The sequence below is a fragment of the Kogia breviceps genome, chromosome 7, assembly GCF_026419965.1.
Source record: "Kogia breviceps isolate mKogBre1 chromosome 7, mKogBre1 haplotype 1, whole genome shotgun sequence".
In the NCBI taxonomy this organism is placed as follows: Eukaryota; Metazoa; Chordata; class Mammalia; order Artiodactyla; family Physeteridae; genus Kogia; species Kogia breviceps.
The window spans coordinates 106,613,455-106,635,328 of NC_081316.1; the positions used below are offsets into that span (position 1 = coordinate 106,613,455).

The 21,874-nt window shown below is 52.7% G+C and overlaps 1 protein-coding gene across 2 annotated transcripts in view; it reads right to left on the reverse strand.

Moving 5' to 3' along the window:
• FXYD6 (FXYD domain containing ion transport regulator 6) overlaps positions 1-20,805 on the reverse strand; it is a 33,528-nt gene extending 12,723 nt beyond the window's left edge. The window contains exon 1 of one of the 2 annotated variants that reach the window (XM_059068629.2): positions 20,178-20,805. The gene's annotated coding sequence lies outside the window, so the exon portion shown is untranslated. The remainder of the gene's footprint in view (positions 1-20,177) is intronic. The other variant, XM_059068628.2, reaches the window with a different exon arrangement.
• Positions 20,806-21,874: the final 1,069 nt, after the last annotated feature.

Sequence of the window (21,874 nt, forward strand, 5' to 3'; positions counted from 1 at the left end):
TTTGGAATTTTACCATTTGTATTTTCTATAGACTGAATGTTTGTGTTCCCCAAATTCATATGTTGAAACCTAATCCTCAGTGAGATGGTATTTGGAGGTAGGCGTTTGGGAGGTGATTAGGCCAAGAGTGGGGGGAGCCCTCATGATGGGATTAGTGCTCTTCTAAAAGAGACCCCAGAGAGCCCTCTTGCCCTTTCTTCCATGTGAGGGGTCAGTGAGGACACGCTGTCTATGAACCAGGAAGCAGGCCCTCATCAGATACTGAATCTGCTGGCAACTTGATCTTGGACTTCCCAGCCTCCAGATCTGTGAGAAATAAATTTCTATTGTTTATAAGCCATCTAGTCTCTGGTATGCTGTTATAGCAGCCTCTGAACAGACCAAAACAGTATTCAATTTAACAAAGATTTTTAAAGTCTAAAGTTAAAATGTATAATAGTTATTAGGTAAAATACTCTTCTCGAAAAATACAAACACCCCCTTCATGATATATATGCTATTACTGTACAAATTTTCAGTTCTTTTCTTAATCCTATGAAACAGTGTTTCTATTTCTTGGAAAGAACATTTGTTTAGATTCACCCATGTGTATAGTGGCCAGCCTTCAAGTGAGCCCCCAATACCTCCTGGTGTTCACATGCTTGTATAGTCCCCTTCCACAGTGCACCAGGGTTAGTCTGTGTGACCAATAATATATGGCAGAACTGATATGTCACTTCCAATATTAGATTAGAAAAAGGACCACAGCTTTCTTTTCCTGCTCTCTCTCTCTCGGATGGCTTGCTCTGGGGAGAGTTACCTGCCATGTCGTAAGGATGCTCAGGCATCCCTGCGGAGAGGCCCACGTGGCAAAGAACTGAGAGCCGCAGTTCAAAAGCCCACTAGGAAGTAAGGCTGCCACGAACCATGTAAGTGAGCATGGAAGCTTGACTGCCACCCTGGCTGCCAGCTTGACTGCAACCTCATCAGAGACCTCGAGCAGAACCACCCAGCTACGCTGCTGCCTGACTCCTGAACCTCGGAAACTGTGTGAGATAACAAATGTTTGTTGTTTTAAGCTACTGAGTTTGGGGGTAATTTGTTATGTTGCAACAGATAACTAATACAACTTATTTACTAACTCATTTGTTCATGACTCCTTTTGAATCTCGGACGTCCATCAAGCCATTTTCTTAATTCCCGGAGAACATCTTTTAGAATTTTCTTTAATGAAGATCTATTAGTTATAAACTCAGTTCTTGTTTATAATTTCACCCTTCTGGTGGACAGACTCTAACGTGATCCCCAATAATTCCAACCTTCTAGTATTCAAACCTTTGTGTAATCCCCTCCCCTTGAACAGGAGCAGCAGCTGAGACTTGCTTCTAGCCAGGAGAGGGTTTATTAGGCAAGCAGGGCCCCTCCTGGGAGTAGGAAGGACACCTATCAAGGGTTCTAGGCCACTAGTCACTGCTACACCTTCCCCTCAGCTCCGCCCAATCACCTCCATAGATGCTCACGTTCAAGTTAATCCCCCCAACACATACACACTGAATTCCTAGACGGGGTTATACGATCCCAGGTTCTGCAAGGGATAAACAGGTGAACAGGACAGGGCGGCAAGGTTTGAAAGCAGAGGGCTCTGGTGTATCAGCAAATGTGAAGAGAGCTTCTCAAGAGGCAGAGACTACATTCAAGGATCAGCCAGCAGGGCACGGAAAAGGGGAGCAGGGAATACAACAGGAGACCTTGGACATTTCCAGGGAGGAGTTGACATTCCAGCTGAACCTTGAAAGCAGGATGGGATTTTGATGGACAGGGGTAAAAAGAGAGAAGAGGAAGGGCATTCTGGCAGAGGACACAGCATGAGCAAAGGCAGTGAGAAGGGAAAATGGGAAGCAGGGATAACAAATAGTATTCAAGTTCAAGTTCGGTTCAAGTGGAACCTCAAGGTACTTCATTCAGTAGTGGCCTCCTGGGCTTCCCTGGTGGCACAGTGGTTAAGAATCCGCCTGCCAATGCAGGGGACACGGGTTCGAGCCCTGGTCCAGGAAGATCCCACATGCTGTGGAGCAACTAAGCCCGTGAGCCACAACTACTGAAGCCCGCGTGCCTAGAGCCCGTGCTCTGCAACAAGAGAAGCCACCGCAATGAGAAGCCCGCGCACCACAACGAAGAGTAGTCCCTGCTCCCTGCAACTACAGAAAGCCCACGCGCAGCAACGAAGGCCCAATGCAGCCAAAAATAAATCTAAAAAAAAAAAAACAGTGGCTGCCTTTAGTGGCTTCCTCAGAAGGATTCTGAATGAAGTGGGGCAGGAGAGAGGGCCTTCATCCATTAGTAATGTCTGCATAGTGCAGGAGGGGGCCGTGACAGCCATCTGCAAAGTATTTGCCATTTCTAGAGTAAGATACCTTCCAAAACAGTGAATAATCGGGTTGTGTAAAGCATGAGGGTGTGGGTGGTGAGAATTCTGATAAGACAGTTGGGAAACAGCCTCTAGAGGATCTTGAATGCCAGGCTAAAGAGTAAAGACCTGTCTTTGTATTCTAAAGAAAACATTCCTGATCAAGTTACAGTGAGCTGAAAGAAATACTGTTACAGATTTGAAAAGGGACCAACTTCGCTCCATCAAGCTGCTGCCCAGGCCTGGACTATACCAGCCACACCTCAGCACAAGCTTCCTCAGGGTGCCTCTTGGCCCCCCACACCCATTTTTTAAAATCCCGCTGGTACCCCTGGCACTGCCCCCGAGTCGAGTGGCCAAGTACACATACAGAGCCTCTGACGGGACACAAAACGCCTTTCTCTCACTGATGCACTAAGGGACTCTCTCTCTGCCTTCCCTCCCTCCCACACAACTGCCCCTCCGTGTCCTACACCCTCCCAGTTCCCACACATTCCTTTATCCCAGAAAGGAAGCTGGGCTGCCTGGGGCTGGCTAGGGGGAGGGGGAGATTAAGAGGTGGTAGAAGTGGTACATCTCATTTCCAGGCCACAGAGTTTAAGAAGTAGATGGAAAAAAGGAGGGAGGGATCTTTGGAAGATGGAAAAGCAAGGCAGAATTGGGTGGAGGTGGGAGAGGGCGTTCGGGGATATTACCTTAGCTTCCTGTGTATGTGAGGTCATGGCCCCCTTACCTGGGGGTGCCTGAGGATCTGGCTCCCTGGGGTGGGACTCTGGCGAAATCATCAGGGTTAGATGGGGAGTCTTGAACTCTAGATCATTCAGATCATCCTCCCCAGCTAGAAAATGGAACCAGCTGCATTTTGCTTCCTCGGTAGCATCTTCTGAGAAAGAATTGATTTTCCATTCATTTTTCTGCTCCCTTCCATGCTCTCATTTATCTCTACATTGGTAAACAGCTGACACTTTGGGCGGCAATAGCACATCCATGTTAATTTTCCTCCCTGATCTTTCTGCTGTCTGCACACTTGCTTTTCTGCATGTGCAGGAGAAAGCAATCAGAAGAGTTTCTCCGGTGATTATCTTTCCATAGTGAGTCACATAATTTCACATAATTGCTGGGTAAAAGCTGCTCAGAAAGAGAAGCCACTAGTTGATGATATAGCATCATGCTATGTTATTTTTGATTACATGCAGCAGTGAGGTAGATCAGAATATCCAGTTCTATTGTGGAAATAGCTCAGAAATGACCTCCCTTTAAGATGCATAGGCTCCAAATTACAGTGGAACATCATTATCTCATCCTCATCTCTGTCTCACTCAGCCCCCAAGGCCTCACCTCCGATCCTTTCCATCCCATCTGCTTGCCTCCTTTGGGCTCAGCCCATCAAAAACAGGCCCAGGGGTATCATCAAGGCCTGGGTACTGGCAGGATCCCCAAAGAAAGATGAGGCCCCCTCTCCAGACAGGACATGCCAGAAGGGAGCCTTTTATGGGGTCACAGAATGCCTGAGCCCCAATGTTTAGGCTAACAGGTTACCCTAGACACGTTATTGTATGATTTAGCCTATGACGTATCCAAACCTTTGCGACAAAGAAGCTGGTTAAAAGAAAATTCCACTGTATATAAATAGGATATAACCAAGATCTGAGGTTTACCAGATGGAGTTAGAATCACAGAATGCCAGTGAGTTAGAATGACTGAGATGAAAGTTCTTACTTTTTATTTGAGGACACTGGGGCCCCAAGAGGAGTGATGCAGCCAATTCATCCAGCTAGTCAAGGGCAGAGCCGGGCCCAGAGCCCATGCCTCCAGCCCCTGCCTGCTGCTCTGGTCTGCTGGGACCGGGCAGTGGGCAGGCCAGGGCTGGAGGAGGGGAGCACAATGGGGGCAGCAGGGGAGGCTGAGCAATGCCTGAGAGTCCTCAGGCAGCCCAGCCGGAGCCAGGAAAGAAGACAAGGCACCTCTAGGAATGCGGGTGACGAGGGCAGTGAGGCGGGGAGAACAGAAGCACTGCCAGGCTCCCGGGCTCTCCACGAGAACACCATCTTTGGAGACTGCCCTGGCGGTCCAGTGGTTAGGGCTCCACGCTTCCACTGCAGGGGGCACGGATTCGATTCCTGGTCGGGGAACTAAGATCCTGCATGCCGTGTGGCACGGCCAAAAAGAAAAAGACCACCTTTGGTTGGTCAGATGTCGGGAGGCAGTGCTGGCTTCAGGGAAGGCGAGTCATGGAACCACGTCCAGAAAGGGCCTTCAGAAGGCTTGGAGCCCAATGCCTCACTCTCTCAACAGGGGGCAAAGAGATGGTCAGAATAGTCCTTTCTGGGCTTCCCTGGCGGCACAGTGGTTGAGAGTCCGCCTGCCGATGCAGGGGATGCGGGTTCGTGCCCCGGTCCGGGAAGATCCCACATGCCGCGGAGCGGCTGGGCCCGTGAGCCACGGCCGCTGAGCCTGTGCGTCCGGAGCCTGTGCTCCGCAACGGGGAGAGGACACGATAGTGAGAGGCCCACGTACCGCAAAAAAAAAAAAAAGAATAGTCCTTTCTGATAATCCTGGCCGTGCTGTGTGGGTGAGTTTGGTGCAGGTAGGTATCACTGTAGCGTGGACCTGAATGGTCTAAGAGCAGGCTAAGGACTGAAAATAGAAAAGGCCCAGGAACAAAACTTATCAGACAAACTGGTCTGATTTATGGGCAAAGAGGTAGATTCTTTATATTCCTAAGACATTAGTAAGTCTTACTGTTTGGGAGGAAAATAGAGGGCAGGGAGTCTGATCTATTTGTGTTCAGATCTTTTTGGAGACAGGGGCCTGGCTCCGGCAGCCCTTTCAGGCCTCTTTAGCCTCGGACTCTATGAAAGGGCGGCTCATGCCCACCGTGAATGGCACTCTGTCTTTATCACACGTGCTCGGGAATGAGGCTTGGGGGAGAGGTCAGCACAAACAGATGAGGACCACCCCCTGGGCTGGCTTTGGGATGCGCTGTGCTCTTATGAGAACATCAGTGTCCTGATGCCTCCAGGCTGGACGGGCTGGAATGTTCCCCTTGATCTTCTCTGGCACCTCTTCAGCCCCCTGCTCCCCGTCCCTGCTGGGGCAGCCAGGCATCCTGGGCACCCAAGCAAACCACTGCCTCCACTCACACTCAGCTGCCCTTTTCCTCTCTAAACGGCTCATCTCCTTTTGCTTCCCAACTTAGATGCTTTGGCTCAAAGTTCTCTTGGGGTTTTATGTACAGGAGAAAAAGAAAGCAAAGAACAAAAGGACAGTCATCACCTACTTGACTGCTCTGGCTGGAAGCGCTCCAGAGGGCTTTTCGGGGTCCTTCCTGGCTGAGCCCAGCACTCCTCTCCACCTTCTCTGCACCAGGCTGCTTTCAGGATGGCAAGTATTTGCCCCTCACCTCGTGACCCATGTGACCAGTGGCCTGGAACAGAGGTAGGGACTGCACCATGGCCTCAAACCCCCACTGTGTGCCCTACACTCTCTGACCTCGAAGCAAACGGTGACCCAAAGTCATGACCAAGTTTCATCACCTGTTTTTGTAAAATGCAAGGTGTTTCTTCTCCATCTTGGCTCCTTTTGGAAGGCTCAAAATTCCCTTTCCTCATAATAGCTGCAAGAAACAGCTGCAGCCTACTGGCCTGTAAAAGCCCCCGTGCAATGCTGCCCCCCAGGCCAGTGTGCCTGAGACCCCAGGTCCATCTGCATGAAGCAGGACCCTGGAGCCAATGGCTGGAGGACATGAACCTCAGGGACGTTCAGGGCTGGAGCTCCTGCGGCTACACAAGCCCAGCCCCACTCACACTGCATACTTCCGGGGGCAGCAGCCTGGACCGCAGTGTGAAAGGGAAGGTGCAGCCAAGACGGGTGAGTCTTTTAGGTGAGTCGACCAGCAATGAGCTTGGCAGTGGGAATAAACAAGGTGCTGGTGGGAGTTTGGGGGTGGGGACAGAGCTCTGCCGGCAGCACTGGAATCATTCTATGGACACTATAGAAGGAAATGAGAGGAAATGAAAACTCTGGGATCGGAAGCCCATATTTGAAGCCTAGCTTGGGGCCTGGATTGGATATAAGAAATGATAATAATAATCACGATAAACAGCATACAAGTCAGGTGCTACTTTTACTACTTTAAATATTCATTCTCATTTAATCTTTAAAAGTAGCCTGTGAAGTATGTGTTACCATCAAATCCATCTTAAAGGGAAACACATTGAGGTAGAGAAAGAGCAGTCCCCTGGTGAATGAGAGCTGGATCCCAGACTTCTGCCCAGTTCAGTCTGCTTCCCTGCTGGGGGGAGGAAGGGTAATCTTCCTGCTGTGAGTCCTGGATTCCAGCCCGCCCAGCCCTACATCCCAGGGGAGGGCTCACACCCACTCAGGGGCAAAGGGCCATGATGGGCCAACTGGAGCTGCTGCTCCCAGAGGGCTTACCTCCCAAGCAACGGCCACCCTGTTCCTTACTCCTGTCCCAGTCCAGTGGGCTTAGGCTGCAAGGCTCAGCCCCCTGAGAGAATCAAACGAACTCTGCAAAGAGGGGGCTCCTGCCTCTGGGTGAACATTTACCAACCAAGCCCTCTAACATTGTTGGCTTCATACATACTCACGAGAGAAAGAGACAGCAGCATGGATAGTGCCTGCCAGCTCACCCCCAAGAGAGAATTTATATTCCCTTGTTGGATAGAGAGCTGTTCACCGGAGAGGGTGATTTTTTTTGTAACAGATTATGGGATTTATGCAGTTGATTAGGTCAGAGGTGAGAGCATGGTGTCCGGGGCAGTGGTAGATCAGCCAACTCCCCTGCCCATTTTCCAAGGCTATTATAAAGGTCAAGTGAGATAATATATGTGAAGTTTCTTTGTAAACTGTGAAGCTGTGATAACAATACCTAATATTTATTAGGCATTCATGGCATGCCAAGTACTGTTCTAAGTGGTTTACGTGTACTAACTCATTCAATCCTTACAGTAGTTCTAGGAAATGGCACTGATTATGATCATTCCCATTATACAGATGGAGAAACTGAGGCCAGAAAGGTTAAGCAAGTTGTCTAAAGTCTTTGCTCCCGAGTCCTCGCCTTTTTTTTGGAATTTTTGAATTTTATTTTATTTATTTTTTTATACAGCAGGTTCTTATTAGTTATCTATTTTATACATATTAGTGTATATATGTCAATCCCAATCTCCCAATTCATCACACTACCAGCACCATCACCACCACCACCACCACCACCACCACCCTGCCACTTTCCCCCCCTTGGTGGCCATACGTTTGTTCTCTACATCTGTGCCTCTATTTCTGCCCTGCAAACCGAGTCCTCGCTTTGAACCACTCCACGTCCTGACTCTCTGCCACCCGGTGGCGTTGGGGCCTTGAACAAGTCACTCTACCTCTCAAAGCCTTTGCTTCTGAAACTGTAAAACAGGAATAATAACAGGCATCTCAGGAGCTGTGAGGATTAGATGACCTAGCCTCTGTGCATGGGCAGTTATTTGCCCACACCTGCCCCTCTGGAGGGGAGACAGCTCCTACCCAACTCCAACGCTATAGGTCTACTGGGGGTTGCCAATCACAGCCCCTCCCTTGTTGCTAAAAGGACTGGGTTTGAGACTTCGGTATTCCCCCAGGGGCTGTCACATCGTCCAGAAGCAAGGGAAGAAGGGTCAAAGCAGCCAAGCTGTGAAATCTGGGGGTGGGGGGATCTGGCGGGGGGAAGTCAGGCAGCAGCTCACAGGTGAAGAGCCCGCGGGAGACAAGCAGGGAGGAGAGATGGGGACGGGGTACTGGCTGGCTGTGCTCCGGCTCATCTGTTCCCAGCCCAGTGCTGCTCAGCCCATCCCACGGGCTGGCTCTATGAACCGGTAATCCCTGCCTTGCCCCCAAGCAGAGGCAGTGCTGTCTGGGTCATTTGCAATGAAGAGATACCATGTCACAGTCGAGCACTCTGCCTGGTAAATAGCAACTGCTTTTTAAGTTTCAACTATTGATACTATCATCATCCCCCCAACTCTTTCCTCAGCTTCCGCCTTTATTATCTAGCTTCTCTTGGGAAATGGGGAAGAGATACAGAGAACACAACTGGGGAAAGGCCCCAGTTGCCCCCTTTCACTTCCCCACACGGGCAGGGGACAGGCCTCAGCCCGCAGAGGAAGTAGGCAGAGCAGGGCTCTACAGATGCAACAGGCTCCCCAGAGCCACTGCCCTCTCCGGCCTCCAGAAAAACCGGCTGCATCACCCAGGGCCACCAACAAGTGGCGTGGGGAGCTCAGATCTGCCTGGGACAGCAGGGACGGGGCCACACGGGCGAGCCCCTGCCAAGAGACACAGAAGCAAGACAGAGAGGACCTGAGACAGAAGAGGAAAGAAAGCCCAGAGGAAGAGCAGCTGAACGGGGAGGGGCCCAAAGAGAAGTGCGAGACAGGCAGGCAAAGGGAAGAGAAAGGAAGAGTCTGCAGGACAGAACGGAGGCTGGCCAAGGGGAGGAGCTCCCAGCAGAAACTGAGCAAGAGATGGACACGGTGACAAAGCAAGGAGAGGTGGGGACTGCTGAGAAAAGAAATCTGCTTTGGAGAAACGTCAGGCAAGGCTCCGCGCTGTCGCCCTCCCCATGAGACCCCAGCTGGGCCTCCATCCTTGGCTGCCCGTGTGCCTCCACCATACCCTGCCTGCCCCAGTCACACCCGTGCTCCAAAGAGCAGAGAAAGGAAAATGCCCCCGGGCAGGGCGTGGGGAGGAGAGTCAACGGACAGTTGCGGCTCCTGGGAGAAGACATCTCACCCCCCTCCCTGGCTGTAGGACAGCTGCCCAGTGGAAGACACAGGGTCTCTGCTGTCCAAGCAGCCTGCTGGGCAGGGCCGAGCAGACTTCTGCTAGACTGGGAAACTGTGCACCCTGGTCCTCCAGCCTCTTGGATTTAAGGGAGGTTGAGGCAAGATATACCAGCACAGAGACTCTTGTCCTACAGCCCCAGACCCTCGAGTGTACCTGTTGGCTGTCGTTAAGACAAAGGGGGACAGATGGTGTTATGTATGCTCCACCCAACCCTGCTCCTGCTACCTGCCCACGGTGGCTGAAGGGGATGGTGATGCAAACATCTGTAAGACACCCGACTCACCAGGCAACTTCACAAGCATTAGCTCAAAGGAACATCACAGCTGCAGGCGATGTTGGATATCATTGCCATTTTACAGATTAGAGGTGAGGCTCCGAGTTATGTTACCTCGTTCAAGGCACCGCAGCTAACAATGGCACAGCTGGCATCGGCTCCTAATTCTGTGGATGCCACATGCTAGGCTCTTTCCACTCTTCCTTGCTGCCTCCCTGGCAAATGTGGCAATGCATGGGGACTAAGGGAAATCAAAATGCTGACCTTGGGCTTCCCTGGTGGCGCAGTGGTTGAGAATCCGCCTGCCGATGCAGGGGACGCGGGTTCGTGCCCCGGTCCGGGAGGATCCCACGTGTCGCGGGGCGGCTGGGCCCGTGAGCCGTGGCCGCTGAGCCTGCGCGTCCGGAGCCTATGCTCCACAACGGGAGAGAGGCCACGACAGTGAGAGGCCCGCATACCGCAAAAAAAATAAAATAAAATAAAAAATGCTGACCTTGACTCAAGACCACGCAGGGCTCATTGGACAGGAGTGTTCTTACCCAGGCCAGGGGAGAGAAACCAGGGTGAGAGAATAACCCAAATAAAATTAAATAGCTTTATTTAACTGTGGCATGTATTATGTCATTTTTTCCCTTTCACAGTTTCCTGCTCAACTCTGTTCTGTCCACTACGACTGATGTGAAGGCTGAGACCCTGGAGCCCGTCAGGAGGCGGGAGGAGGCCTGGCATATCCTTCAGCCACCGCTGGCCCCCAGCTATTCACAGGGCTTCCCGTCACTCCCAGCTGAGCTTCAGCACCAGCACGGGCTCTCTTCTCTCCCTCCCCAGTCTCCCCACAGCAGCTGCTGGGCACCCTGGTGCTCTCTGCCTTAGCAGAACATCAGTGTATCCATACGGGGAGCTAGACAGCATCCCAGACCAGTTGTAGGGCATCCTGTCCATTGGAGCTAAGCTCACAGGGGATGCCAACAGAACTACCAGCCCAGCAACTGACAGCCTTTCAGAGCAGACTGCCAAGCTGCAGATCCCCTTCTTTTCTGGTATGGTTCAGAATGAGATTAGGGTGTAGAATTGAAATAAAGACCACCCCTACTCAAAAATATATCCACACCCACAAAATTCTCCCAAGGAGAGAGCGCTTAACTCAACCAAATGCTTCGTTTAAAAGGTAAATACTTACATTCCTAACAGTTATTTATATCTCGGCCTGAGTTATTTAATCAGATTGCTTTCCAAAGAGCTGAGATCCGCCTGCATTTAGGTGGAGAAATTGGTGGAGAAGAGGAGGATAATTTTGGAGCAAGGTGTAATTTTGGAAAGAGTGGTATCATTATCCTTGCAGTAACCAAATTAACAAACATTTCTTGATGGGCTACTGCTGCCCAGGACCTCAGTCATCACTGGGGGAGCTGCAGCAACACAGCCCCTGCCTCAAGGAGCTCACAGTCTTAACTGAGTTCACAGGGTTTCCTCCCCGCCGGCCGAACTCCACGCGGTGTCTGTGGCAAAGCCCCAGCCACGCTGACTCCTGCGCTATCTCTATAATCTTCCCTTCCATTCCTCGCTCTAGTTCAGGCCCTCATCATCGCTCCCCTGGGCTGCTGGTATGCTGATCACTTCTCTCCCAAACTCAAGTGTATCATGGTGCTTCCGTATTCTATTTATTTTTTAAAACATCAAACCTTTTTATTCTGGCACATAAATACCTCTAAGTCTATCCCTTTTCTACCCTTTCAGTATTTTCTCCCATTACTCTCAGCTAAGATGGTCTACTCCCATCCCCTGCCACGCGTGTTTTGATCTCCAGGCCGTTGTATATTCTGTTCCCTCCACTTAGAATGCCCTTCCCTCCCCTGTTTATTCCAGTTCTCAGCTCTGGCTGCACCTCAGGATCACATGGAGAGCTTTTTCATAATAACAATAGTGGGGATCAACTATGTCCCATCAAATTCTAAACTCTGGGGGGGGAGGTGACCAAGGCATCAGTCATTTCTGGAATCTCTCCACTCATTCTAACGTGTAGCCAAGGTTGAAAAATGCTGTCTTTGTCCAACTGCCACTCCAGCCCACGGGCTGACTTCTTTCTCCGCACTAAGAGCACCTGTGACCTGTCGTTAGCACTGATTTGCCACACAGCACATTCTGGTTTAATGCTCTCTTTAATAAGGTTCTCCTGCCTGGAAACTCTCTGAGCTACTCCACAACTTGTAAGACCTGGGGCGGTGCAGACAGCCAGCGAGGGCTGGTTGACAGATTGATGTTTGTCTCGAGGAGTGGAAAGCACAGCTCTAATCACCAGGCCCTGGAACTCTGCTGAAGTGGGGGCACTAGAAGGGACCGGAAACCCAGCGCAGTCAACTTCAACAGTGATGAATCACGCTGATGGTATTTACCCTTGATCTGATGTGATAAAAAATGCACTTTACCTTTGTGACCTTCCTCCACCAAACCCACAAGCCCAGTCTTATCAAGAGAAAAACATCAGATAAATCCCCACTGAGGGGTATCCTGCGATATACCTGACCAGTCCTCTTCAAAACTTCTCAAGATCATCAAAAACAAGGCAAGTCTGAGAAACTGTCACAGCCAAGAGGACCCTGAGGAGACATAACAACTAACTGGGATGTGGTTATCTGGATGGGGTCCTGGAATAGAAAAAGGACATTAGGGAAAAACTAAAGAAATCTGAATAAAGCATGGTCTTTAGTTAATAATAATCAATATTATTTCATCAATTGTAACAAATGTACCACACTCATGTAAGACAGTAATCGGGGAAACTGTGCAGGAGGGTTATATTGGAGCTCTCTGTACTAGCTGTTCTGTTTTTCTGTAAATCTAAAATGTTTCTTTAAAAAGTCTATTAAAAATAATTTAATAAATTTTTAATTCATTTAAAAACAAAACAGCTCCCCAACCCCATCCTATCACTCCCACGTCTGCTCTGCTCACCTTCCTGGCAAGTGGTGTGGAGCCCTGTGCCCTGCTGGTGGTGTCTGATGTTTCTGTAATAGGGGCTGGGCTTTTGTGGTTCAGACCAGAGCCAAAATCCAGCAAAGGCTTTTAAAGCTGCCTTTTAAAACAAGTGCTTTGGGTCCAGCCAGGGGTTGCTGATGGATCTGTGGCCTTCAGAGGTACATGCAACGTGTTCCCTTGATTTGCATGTTAAACGCTCATCAAATAAGCATTAAACATACATGATTCTCTTTAATAGCCTAACTATAAAATGCCAGAAAAGGGCTGAAGAGCAGAGAGAAGTCAAAGCCTGGGACTCAAGAGAGAGCAGAGGGTGGTGATGTTCTAATAGGCCGAGGGGCTCACAGTGGCTGCTGTCACTTTACTGAATTCCCCGCACTGCCCACAGGGCAGCTGGACCTCCTTACAATCAGGGCCAAGCCTCTGGCCCTGATCATCGCTGCTGACACCCACCAGGCTGGCCCCTTCCTACCAGGCCCCTCTCATCACGGGGCCCTCCGGCCTGGCAGGGCCTCCTTGCACTGCTCCATCCCTGGGTCTGCCCCACCGTCCTTCCTTCAGGGAGGGAGGAGGGCACCCCACAGCCGGGAGGCTGGAGGCTGGGCCCGCCGGTCCCCGTGACTCAAAGCTCTTCCCATTCCGTGAGCCCAGACCCAACCCAGCCCGGCTGCACAGGGACCATGGGAGGGACAAAGCTCCTTTATCACGTACAGAGAACTTACTATTTTAACTCGGAGGCACCTTTATCTTTAATGTGGGATTACTTCTGAGGCAAAGGAAGAAAAGACCTGACCACAAAAAGAAATAAGACCCTTTCCTTAGAAGCGGACACACTGAATTCACAAATCACAAACACGGGCCTGGTTTCTAAAAAATTCCCTGGAGAGACCTGAAGCTGGCCCACCAGCAGGGTCCTAGGGCCTTGCTGCCCCCCGCCCCCATCACTGCCGACTATGACAGTGTTTGCAGCGCCATCCCAGACATCACCCCGTGGGCTTCTCCCAACAGCCCTCGGAGGCAGGCACACAGGGCAGCATTGTGCGGCCAGCCCCGGCACAGGCCGGTGATACAGTTGTCCAGAGTCAGTAAGGCAGCGGGGCTAGGCCTGCCACCCTGGGGCCCACATCCCTGCCCCCTGAGGGATCTCAGTCCAGTTCCAGGGAGTCTGGATGGTGGGCAGCTTACTGACAAGGGCCCATTCAAGAGAGGCCAGGCGAACAGTCCTAGCAGCAGAAACAGAAACTCGGAGCAGCAGCGGCCAGAGGCCCAGGGGCCAGGCCCGAGTAACCCTGCCCACAGCCAGACCACAGTACCTGCCCCTTCCAGCCTCTGCTCAACAGCCCACCTCCTTTGAAAGCACAGCTCTGGGTGGCGCGTTTGAACCTACAGGGCACTTTCTCTATGCTCACGTTGTCTTGCTTGAGGGTAGAAATGATACAGGGATGCACCCTGGCCCATGGGCCTGCATACTTGGAAACCTGCCCGACCTGGTCCTATCACATGCGTGGAGGTTTAAGTGACCTTGTTTGTGTCTCTGCTTCGGGAAATGCACTGTCCCCTCCCTCCTGCCACACGCCTCATTGCCCCAGTTCCCACAGAGCCAAGGCCCATGCCTGTCTCCAGGTACCACCATCACGACCATGTGTGTCGCTCCCATCAGACTGTGAGCTCCTTGGAAGCAGAGGCACATTCTAGGCATCTCTGACTCTCCAACACTTTGCATAGTAGCTGCTCAGTAAATGCCCACGACTGAATGAATGGATGCTTCAGCATCATTATGCCTTTAGTCATAATCCAATCGAAGCCCAGAACAACCTGAGGATCTGTGTGGAATTTTAAAGGAATCTTAAAACTTTCTCAATGCTCCCCTCCCCCCACCTCCTCCAGCCAGCTCTCCAGGTCTCCAAGTCCCAATCACCAAAACGCTGTGATGAATCAGCTTCCTTCCATTGCCTTCAGCCCTTAAACACCTCCAGACCTCCGATAGGGTCTGACTCTTAGTCTTCAGACTCTACCAAAGGAACAGGCAGACTGAAATGACACGTGGGCATAAAGGAATGTACTTCTCAGGTATGTGTAGTGGGTACCTGGGTAGGAGTGACAGGTGGGAGAGAGCTTAGAGGGACAAGTGGGCTTTCACCATGCCCTGGTGGGTGAGGACTTTTTCCTACATATGTTCAGTTCACAGATGCTCTCTGGGCTTTCTCCATGTCTGACACTGTGCCAGGCCCTGTCTGGGGCAAAAAACAGACCTTGCCTTTGAAGAGGTCGGAGCAGGTATGGGGAGCAGGCGTGGACATAAGTAGCTAAAATGAAGGCTCAGTAGGCGTGTACTCTAAGGGAAGAATCAACAGAGCATTTCAGGGGTACCAGGAAAAGGAAAGCTTGTCTGTTTACTGGGAATTAGGAAAAGCTATTTGAAAGAATGAGCACTGGAGAGGAGCCTCAAAGGATGCTATAACAACAGTAATGTCATTCTAATAATAACCGTGTGTCATTATTATTACTATTGTTATTATTATAGCAGCTAGTATCTACTGAGTGTTTACCATATGGTAGGCACCAAGAAGCACTTGACATAGCTTTCCCCTGCTCAATCCTCATGCCCATTTGACAGATAAGGAAACTGAGGCTTAGAAGAGTTAAGAAAACTAGGAAGCGTCAGCACCCACATTAGACCCCAAGTCTGTGCATCTCCAAAGGCCGCTACCCCCTACTCAGCAGGCTGGAGTGAGACAGCTCATTCCTGTCAGGGCCTGAGTGGAGGCAGAGGGTAGGAAGTACAAGGCTCAGGATGACCATCTGGAGAAGGTGCCTGGAAAGGTAGCTGCACCCGAGTTCCTGAGAGCCTCGAGGGCCAGTGCCAGGCACCTGTCCTCATTAATAGGCAATGGAGGGCTTCCCTGGTGGTGCAGTGGTTGGGAGTCCACCTGCCAGTGCAGGGGACACAGGTTCGACCCCTGGTCCGGGAGGATCCCACGTGCCACGGAACAACTAAGCCCACGCACCACAACTACCGAGCCTGTGCTCTGGAGCCCGCGAGCCACAACTACTGAGCCTGTGTGCCTACAGTCCGTGCTCCGCAACAAGAGAAGCCACCGCAGTGAGAAGCCCACACACCACAACGAAGATCCAATGCAGCCAAAAATAAATAAATAAATCAAACAAATAAATTTTTTTAAAAATTAAAAAAATAAAACGGGCAATGGGGAGGTCGGACATATGGGCCCACAAGATCAGTGGTAAAAGGATGGGGGCTGAGAAAGTGGAAGCAAAGAGGCAGTCACAATGGTCTGGGTGAGAGACTGCACCGCGGTGAGGTGAGAGGGTGCTCGGGAACCTGTGAGCTCATGCCTGTGTGTTAGGTATGGAGATTATGTATGTGTGAGAAGGGGAGAGTGTGTGCCAGTGTGAGCCACACACGAGCAAGTGTGGGGCCCTGCTTGTTGAAGAAGGACGTTGCAGGGCCTTCCCGGTGGGAGGTGCGGGTGAGGTCAGCTGGGGAGAGAGGGAGGGACAGGGCTAATGGATGGATCTACCGGAGCAGGAGGGCTCCGGTGAATGAAACCATCATCTGACTTTCTCACAGCTCTGCAGATCCTGGGAAGCCCACAGGGCCTGGCATAGGAGAGGGACTCAGTTAACATTTGTTCAAGGGATGGCTTTTATGAATTTAAGACCTCGCCTCTTGTCCCTTCCCAGGCCTGGCTTTGCCCTCCAGCTGCATGGGGGGCACTGTCATTCCAACTAGATCCTCCCTCATCCCGGGCTTCAAATCAGATCTTCTGAGCTCAGCAACCACCTTCCCATGGTCCCAGCCTGGTTCCCAGGGCCCCAGCCCCGCCCCCAAGCCTCCCGCTCCCCCACGCATCTTTGTAACAAGTGTGTTTCTGTGTGAGCTCCAAGCTGACTTCATACTTTCCCAGGTCAGAGGGCCCCTCCTCCTTCCCATTCCAGAGCAGAGAAGATGCTGCCAAATTGGTTCCAAGCTTTTGTCTTGGCCAGAGACACCCTGCTTCTCATTAGAGACAGAAAACCCTGATTGGCACCTCCCGTCATGCTCTCCAGCTGGTCCAAGACTCTCCGTCCAGAGGATTCACAGACCCACCAAATGATGGCCTTGGACCTCATCCTCTCCAGAGACCACATCTCCCAAGACTCCACCCAGCCCCAGTTTCCATCCTGGCAGAAGAGACCAGGTGGACATGGTGTCCAGGGGGACCGGCTATGTAGCCTGAGAGAAAACATCCCAGTCTCAGCTTCCTGAGCATCTCCTGGCCCACGAGGTGAAAGGGGAGGCCTTCTCCAGAGTGACCAGAGACTAGCCCCTTTCCTGCTCAGCTCAGCTACAACCCTGTGTTATGAAATCATGAGTAAAGTTTGGCACCTGGAGAGAAAAGGGATCTCTTTCAAGACTGTACAATCTATAAAAATTAGGAGGCAGAGATGCCTTAGAAATCATGAAATCGAGCCCCTCTGCTGACGGATGTGGAAACAGAGGTCTAAAATTGTGCAGGCTTTCAGTTGCTTGAGATGAGTCTAAACCATTTCTGACTTTTGCCAGAAACCCAGTTTGCATCCAAAAGGATATCTGTGGGATGAATGCACTTCCGCTTGGAGCACAGCCAGGACTACGCCCTGGGTCTGTGTCTCCAGGTTCATAGCCTTTCTGCTACAGGCTCTCTGCCTCCAGGGGCTGTGCCTGTCACGACTGCTTTGCTTCCTCCAGGCTGTTCAGGCAGAAGCTGGTGGGTGATTTGTCAGACAGTGAGTCCTGGGGGCTGCCTGGCACAGTCTGCCATCCAGATGGCAGCCAGCTAGGTCCAACAGTGCTGGGCTCTGACTTATGGGGGATCTGGCGGGCTGGCTTCCCTATGGCTGTGCGGAGTTTCCAGGGTCTAGGGAACTGCTCCTCCTCCCCCCTCTCCTGGCCACATTCTCCCAGAAAATAGGATGGAGCAGGCTGCCCCCCAACTAGGGCACCCACACTTTGGAAGGGATCCTGGTCCCCAGAGGATTGCTGGCAATAAAGAAAAGAGGGCAAGTGATGTGGGACCGGAAGTATGGGGGTCACAAATCCTGGCTGAAGAGTCAGAGGGCCTCAGCCACAGCTGGGTGTGTGATGCCGAGCCTCAGCTGCCCCCTCTACATGATGTCCTGATTGGGTGTTCCCCTTCCGGCTCTGAGAAATCTAGGACTCTGAGGTCAGGGACTGTGTCTTCCTTCTCACCCTCATGGCCCTAGCAATGAACACATTCTAAGTACTTAAAACAATTCCTTGAACCATTGAATGAAATGGGGCCTAAGTCAGTCCAGAGATAACGAGGCGGCCAGGAAGGAGACCCTTGCTTCCGGTGTCTACCACGAGACCCCGAGAGAAGCGACGGGTCTTAGAAAAGCCCTGGCGATCCAGGAGCCCTCTGCAAACCCACTTCCTCTCCTAGATGCACAGATGTGGTCGGCCGAGCCCAGGAGAAAGCAGGAACGTGTACCTGAGGGAGGGAGGATAGCCTGGACCTCCTCCCCGCCATCAACCTACCTACACTTTCTAAACTCACCTGGCTCCTCAATTTCTGGCTCCCCTCTCCTCCCAGCCCCCATCCAGGCTTTGTCTCCTCTCCCTGCCCTCCTCTCTCTCTCTTTCTCTCTCTCTCTCTCTCTCTCTCTCTCTCTCTCTCTCTCTCTCTCTCTCTCTCTCTCTCTCTCCAAACACAGTCACAACCTTTCCTCCCTCCTCTGGGGAGGCTCAGAGCCTTCTGCCGGGGTCCCAGAGCTGCCTGATCCTCTGCTAGGCAGGAACACTCCGCAGCAGAGTCCAGGCTCCTAGGAGGGGCCAGGAGCCTCAGGCTTTCTCAGGGTCAAGGCAGGTAGAAAGCTGCCATGGAAAGATTTAAATTCTGGTCCATGCCCAGCCTCTTGCATCTAGCACCTAGGAGAGGGGCTGCCCTCGGAGGGAATCTGGAAGTGCATTTCTCTCCACCTTCTTCTGCAGGGTTCTCGGGGAGGTGTTTCCTTCTGGCCTTTTTGAACCTTCCCCTACATGCTCCTTGGCACAGAGCTAGGAAACTGCCCTCTCTCTTCCAGCCAGAGACCTACTGTGAAAAAGTACTGCGTGTGTGCTGGGGAAGCAATGCGATGTTATTGCTGGTATGTGTGAAAGCACACACAGTGCGATGACAGGGTGTACATGTGGCAGTGGGGGTGGTGTGTTGTGGTGTGGTACGTGTATGGTGTATTTGGCGTGTTATGTGGTGTACGTGTGGTATGATACATGTGTGTGTAGTGTGTTGATGCAGTGTGTGGCAAGTAGGATGTGCGGTTTGTGTGTGAGCGTATAGGTGGTATGGCAAGTGTGCATATGTTTGGGGTGTGTTTGTAACGTGTACTGTGTGTTGGGGGGCCTGGATGGGGTAGAGGCCACATCAGTTTGAGCTGGGAGCTAGCTAGCTCTCCAGGGTCTCCTACTCTGAGAAGTCAGGGATAACCAGTATCTAGGCAACCATGTTGGGGGGAAGGGAGGAGATATGGAGGTAAAGAATGGGCAGGAAAAGGAGGGAGGCTGAGAATTGAAGAGGGGTTTCCATGGCAACTACAGGGCAGGTCACGTGAAAAAGGCTAAGTTGCGGAAACAGATACACATATCCACACATACACAATATGAGGTTACTGGGCCCTCACAGAGGGATCCTTCAACAGAGGACATGGGCTGCCCACTGATCCATCTCCAAACCTGGAAATCTGGGCCCAGCCAGAGAACACAACGCCAAGGAGACAAAGCAAGTGGAGACAGAGGCCACATTCGTGGCCAGAAGCCCGGGCAGCCACAGCCCGCCGTGTTTGGAGGTGGGCAGCAGGGGCCTAGCCAGGCCCATTGCTCCAGTGTGGCTGCTCTCCCCGCTCTCACCGTCGGGTGCTTCCTTTACCAGCCACCACTTGTAAGAGCCCAGAAGCCAGCACCAGTAGCCCCAGGCAGCCCTTCCAAGTCTCCACGGAAGCCCAAGAGACACAATGGGGAAGGCTGTGCCAGGGCCAGCCCTGCTGGGGAAAGAGGGCTGGGCACGAGGAAAGGAGGGAATGGGGGGGAGGGGGCCAGGGCCCCCTGGAAGAAGCTAGGACTGGTTAGACAAGAGGAGAGGAAAACTGATGCAGACACTCTCATGAACCCCACGCCCTGGAATCAGCCTTCCTTACCTGCCCCCATTCCCAGCGTCCACTGCCCAGCCCCAGCTCTCCCTGTCCCCCAAGCACCGAGCCAGCCAGTTCCATTCTGTATGGCTCATGTGTGCACACACACAGCCGGCCCCCTCCCTGTCTTCACCTCCGCACACTCCACTTAAAGAGTCCAAGCTTCCAAGTAACAAAGGAAAACCCCCTGGACACAGCGGAGAGCAGCCCTTTCCCCTTCTCCCAAAACCGTAGCCCCAAGCTCCAGGTAGCGGCAAGCCCCTTTCCAGAACACCTTCACTCCCACCGCCACGGCCTGCCTCCCCTCGGCAGTCCCTCCTTCTCTTCCGACGACCACCTCCGGGTTTCCATCCCCTGCCCGTTTTTCGCGGCCCAGGCGGCAGCTGCCGGGCGAGGACCGCTCACACCCACCAAAACAAACCAACCCTGGCAGCATCCCGGCGCCCCGCGATCTGTCCCCACCCCAGCCTCTCTCCCTCTCCGGAAGAAGAACCCAACTTTGCCACCACCGCAGCCACTTACCTGCACGGCGCGGTCCCCTCCGAGACAATCCCAGGAGGATGCGCGGAGTCCGGAGGAGCCTGGGAGCGGCGGGGCTGGGGGCAGGGCTGTGGGCGAGGCTATCGCTTTTTTCCCGCCTCCTCTGCTGGGAAGGGTTGGGGCTCGTTGGAGAGACGCGTCCTGCAGGGGTGGGGAGTGGTGGGCGGGAGCTCAGCCGGGGCTGGGCTCCGGGGACCGCGATGTCAGCGTCCGCCGACCTCCGGTTGGCGTCCTCGCGCAGACCCTCTCCTGCTCGCCGCGCACCGCCGGCTCCTCGGAGCGCGCCGCCGCTGCTCCCGGGTGCGGGAGAGATTCTTTTTCAAAGGGCAGGCCGCTCCGAGAAGCAACAGGAGACCGCCGCCGAGGGCGCGGGCCAGCGCCGGCGCGCATTCGCCTCCAGCTGTGGCTTTTTTGGTTTTTCTCTGATGAGGGTGGGGAGGGAGCGAGACAAACACGATAACAGAGCTAGTGTCTCTCCGAAATAGTAAACACGGGGAGGGGGAGAGGGGGGACGGAAAAAATACGAGAAAATAACCCAGCACCAGACACAGCAACCCACGTTAATTGGAAGTCTTGACAATTAAGTGGGATGCGCACCTAAAGCATGAATGGCTGTGTGGTGGGCGCGCGAGCCGCTTCCGGCCGGAGTTGTCATTTTCAGCAAGAGCCAGGGGGGCTGCTGAGGGCGGGGGCTCGCTGGAACCACAGATTTGCTGCCTCGATCCTCCTCATCAGGGCCCCTCGTCCCGCTCCTGCCGGGTCACAGTATCGACCCCTCCCCAGTTCACTCCTCAGGTCCAAATTCGAGACGACAAACTGAATGAGAAGATTTAAATCCTAGCTCCGCAACTGCGCCTGTGATGTGACCTTGAGCACAGCACTGAAGGGAACTCTTGAGCCTCAGTTTCCTTCCATGTGAAAGGGTGGTGAGAGCTGAGCCCAGCGCTCAGAGCCAGGGCTCCGTAAGCCGGCAGTCGCTGTGAGGGGCAGGGCCTGTAGCAAGGGCCCGAGGCCAGGCACTAGCAGAAACCAGGGACACAGCAAGGGCTGGCCACTCCTTTGGTAGCCAGGAAGCCATGCTGCTGGCCACGAGGCTGCCCAGCCTGAGCCAGGAGGGGGATCAACAGGACTGGGGGTAGGAGAGAGGGGGCCGGTTCCTGAGAGAGGCTGTAACTGTCCAAGCCCGAGAGGAGCCACGGGGACTTCCTTACAGACCCCGAGCCCTAGTATGCTGGGTACTGCCAGGAAGAGACCCAGCCCTACCTCAACACCCCAAGCCCTGGCCCTCAGTTTTCTCATTTGTGAAATGAAGGACATGGGCTAGATAATCCAAAGGCCCCTTCCAGCTCGAACCCTAGATCGAATTATTTTAATAAATGGTCCAGTCTCAAAACCCCAAAGCAGGAAATATACATGGATTCCAGAAGGCTTCGCACAGATGTGGAAGCCACAAATGGCTACTGAGAAAGAGTGGGGAACCCTCGAGAGGACAGGTCGGACTCCATGAGCACAGAACCTTGGACAGAGTGGACGTCTCTCTGGCCCAGTCCCGAAGTTCCTTGGGTGCCTTTGAAAATCACTCGCTAGGCCCGTGTCCTTGGGCAAGTAGATTAGTCCCTCGCAGATGCCCTTGAGGGCTGCCTGCCAGCAACTCACTGTGTTGCCTCTTGGAGTTCCTC